This window comes from Heliangelus exortis, chromosome 1, assembly GCF_036169615.1.
Source record: "Heliangelus exortis chromosome 1, bHelExo1.hap1, whole genome shotgun sequence".
NCBI classification, from domain to species: Eukaryota; Metazoa; Chordata; class Aves; order Apodiformes; family Trochilidae; genus Heliangelus; species Heliangelus exortis.
The window spans coordinates 66,373,329-66,377,786 of NC_092422.1; positions in this window are offsets into that span (position 1 = coordinate 66,373,329).

Here is a 4,458-nt window from a genome sequence, read left to right on the forward strand (position 1 = left end):
GCACTATGTTAGCCACAGACAAATCTACTTCCTGAATTTCAGCTACTTTAATTTTATTTTTTCTTTCTTTCTTTGGCCTTTTTAATATTTATTTGAAGTGAAAAGAAAGTCAGTCTCCCACTGGGAACCCCCAGCAATCCACATAATGCCACTCCACAGCAATCAGAGAGAGTTTCAACAGGAATCTTGTGGTCCTGCCACAGGGTCTACTCTTAAGATGCTGATGTACTCTCTGTTCTTGCACCTTTCCACTCAGACATTTTAGCAATTAAGGTTAGTAGCACACACAGCTATTAATGTTTGGGGGGTTTTTACCTGCTGATTCCACAGAAATCTTGTCATCCCCAGAAAGGAGGTAAGGTAACACAGGAAACTTGTCATGACCTGACACAGAAAGATATTTATGAAGCCACGATGGGTAACAGCTGCAATCACCCCAAGAACACATTGCAAGACTATGAAGAAAGAAAATAAGTAATTGTCTATGAATCAGATCAGAAATTAAATCCAACCTCTGGCAGCACAACAGCGACCTGTCCATACCCAGAAGGACTGGACAAGAATTTTCACAGAAGCCAGCACAGGTTTCACAGACATGGCAAATGGTTTAAAGCAGAGCAAGGCTACAGAAGGACTGAATGCTTCCACGCTACGTGGAGCAAACTCACTTTTTCAGCTCTCAGGAGGAGATAGCCATCTATGCAAAGGGCTCAGCACCCGGGGGATTTTAAGCAGAAGATGTAGAGCAGAGAGCAGCAGCTGTCTCAGAGCTCTCAATGGGCAGCCAGGTCAGCAAATGGAAGAAAGCTTCATTTAATTGCAGGAAGCCTTGCCAGCTACCTAAGATGAAACTCTTACCAATGCTACAGCCAGAACTCTCTGCTTCTAAGGTAAATTTGCCTTAGGTAAATGTAGAGTCATCTGGTCACCCACACCTACCTCTAAGTTCAGGAAGAGCCAAATTCCTACCCCTGGGAGCACACACGGTGCCAAGGGCACAGCTGACCATGGCACGCAGGCTGCACATTCATAAATACCCATTAGCAGACGATGACATGTGCAGCTCTCTGGTTCCAATCTCCCTCCCAGTGCTGAACACACTGATCTAGTCAACTCCTAGTTCTGCTTTCCAGCTCCCTGAAATGCTAGACAAACGTTCTGTTGCTAATTCAGGGGGATTTAACTCTGTCAAACAGGGCCCTGTCCCCCCACTTTGCTTTCCAAGAAAGCTGCAGTGCTGCGCTGCCGACCGTGCCAGATTCTACCCACAAACTCCCTGACAGGTCTGAACAAGCATCAGATCCCTTCCTGATTCTATTAAAAATTACTTTCATTTTGCTTATGCAAGACATCAGTACAGAAACCAGGGCACATATCTTAGGCAACTCATACCACACATTCTTCACTCCAGTCCTACCCCTCTAACACTGGTAACTTCTTCATCTCTCTATACCCGAAGACCAACAGCCCTGACAGGTCTTGATCCTACAGAATCAAGGTCTGTGATCTCCAAAAGCCTTCCCATAGCAATAAATGTACAGCACAGCAAAAAGCCACTGCACAAACCAATAAATATGAATTTTATCAGTTGGAAAGCTTTTTCTGTAAGCATGAAAAAGAGTATAAGAGAAAAGCTGGAAAAAAATTATAAATCTGTACAGTTAATAAGATTAAAAAGCATGTCCGAGGGATTTTTTTAATATCTTTAATCAGCCTTTACAATTTTGGGATGCTCTTTAATCTATGCTACCATGGAGACCACACAATCAAAAACTGGGTGCTAACTTTTTTGGTATCAATAGCCTGACACAAGCAGAAGTCCTCAAAGAGGCAGTGGTTAATTAGGAGTTATTGAAACTAAACAGCAAAGAAAGGATTAGAGAATTTACTACATCTGTGCTAAAATATGTCCAAGATATTATAGGAGCCCACAGGAAAGAAAAGAAGGAAGAAAAATACTGAGCCTAGATGGCTAAGGGCTTCCATGCTGCAACTTTATGAGACAGAGCACCCAGAAGTTGGAGAACATATAAAGACAGAGAAGCACAGACAAAACTGCCACAGCATGCAATAATGCAGTGTGTTCTTCAAAGAATTTTAGACATCAAAGAATTTTAGACATCAGACATAACATCTGATGGTATTACAATCTTCTCTAATAGCACCTAACCAAACCCTTACTTTTAAGCACCCAAATCCATGCTGCTCCACCTGTATCAGTGTTGCTTTTTAAAGCCATTCACTTCTCCCTTGTGTACATCATTTAAATAGTTATTTTAATGTTTGAAAAACCAAAGCAGGGTTAGCAAAGGTGTGCCTCAGCATAAAACAGAGGAATATGGATGAGACCAGAATCTAAATAGATCTTTTTTTTTTTCCTCTGTCTAGTTTCAAATTCTCTAAGGACAAAATAATCTGGCTGTGATTATAAACCAGATTGTTTCTTCCCCTTCAATATCATTCATTAAGAACTCTTTTCCATAATCAAGAATGGTTATTTTAAACTATAAAATAAGTATTTCTTATTTTATGCTTTTTAGACCAGACATATTTAGGGAAAAACCCATTCTTTTTTAATTTTTCGTACAGATTAGCCTTTTGACCTTATGAAAGCAACAGCCATGAGCTCAGAAGGAAAACACAAAAAACCAAAAAATCCTGCCACCTAGTGGGCCTATTTTAAAATAAGGTTTAAAATTAGAAGATGCTCCCCTTAGAAAGCGCAGTTTCTACATGCTTTGCTGGGTAATTTTTCTGCTCTCCTTTAGCTAAACTTGACAATTTACATAACAATATCCAATAACAGAATCCCCTTAAATCTACACATGCATGCAACAAATTTGGCCTTGTTTTTCTAACATGTCTACAATTGCTTACTTGAAACTCCTCAAGTGCAAGTCAAGCACACTCAAGTGCTAGGTCTCCTCCACCAAAGAGTAAGGGTGCCCAGAAGTTAAGATTCAAATAAATTCAGATATACTGGTAAGAACAGGAATTTGAAAACAAGGTCAAAAAATGGCAAAAAGGAACAGACCCAGGACAGAATCCCAAGCAACAACACATCTCAGCAAAGAAATCAGAAAATGTGACAAAGAATTTAATCAAATAAAAAGCTAAAGTATCCCAAACCTCACTGCAAGCCTTTCTGTCCCCTACCCCCCAACAGGTAAATAGACATTTTGATCACTGCCAGAGCAATGATGAAAAGGTCCTGGGGACATCACAGGGCATGCACATTAAAAGCAAAACAAACAAAACCACCACCAAACCCCATGAACACCACACAAAAAGCAACTTGTTTTTCTGTGGTACTAAAGAAAGAGAAATGGATGCCACAAGGCAGCCTCGTTCAAGAGAATTTGTCAGCTGAGTATCACTGACACACAAAAAGCTAAGCAGGGACCATGTCTGTGACTGGAATTGGCCAGCACTGACAGAGCTCAATTTTCCACTGTGCTTTTGTGACAAGCAAATACATATTGGAAGCTGGTTGAAAAATGGTGTGCAGGCATTATCCACCTCCTAAGTGCACAGAAGACTCTGCAGAATGCAAGGTTAATTCCTAAACAGGAAATGGTGTGAAATGGCAAATTCTTTCACTTGCATGGGGTCCCAAAAGAAGGAAAAAAAAATTTTTATAAAAATAAGTAAAATATGTAAAATTGTTTACTAGGAATTTTTGTTTCATCAACATGAAGGATTTAAGTGGGGCTTTTTTCCCCTCAGATCCAGCTAATAATACCCAAGATAAGTCTACCTATGAAAAGCACTGTATGGTAACAACCATACAGAATGGAGAAATATGGCAACCACTTGCTAGATTTTTAAAAGCACAGAATGCAAAACATACATACATTACCAAGTAATGAACCAGTACTTCCTGGTACAAATATGTCTTTTCAAACTATGAGTATGCTATTCAGTTTTACTCTGAGTGAGCATGAAACAGTTAAAAAAGAGCATACACCTTCTCTGCATGCAATAAATAACACGGAATCTCTAGTGAGAAACAATCATGGTAAATAGGAGGTACATAGTACCTTTGTTAGTCTGTGTCTACCTACCACAAAAACCATCCCCTTTGAAAAGCATGTCATGTGGTAGTAGGGGATAACAGAAACATCACATTCCCTATGGCAAAACCTCCAGTCACACAAAAAAAGAACATTCTGAAGGGCAGCAGAAAGCTTCCCAGTGTTCCACTTTAAAAAAAAATTCTTTTTCCAGGAAACATTTTACGGCTGTAACTTGAAGAGCCTTCAGAGATAGACTGTTCAAACAAGAACCCAAATATTCACTTACATATCCAGACATTGAGTTCAGAGATAAAAAAAAGTTTTCTAATGCAAGCCACAGAGTCTCACAGTTGGTAGTAATACACTTCATTTACCTTGCAGAAACAGCCCTCAAACTTCAGTTACCAACTAGATTTCAGCAGAAACACACACAACGGTGAAA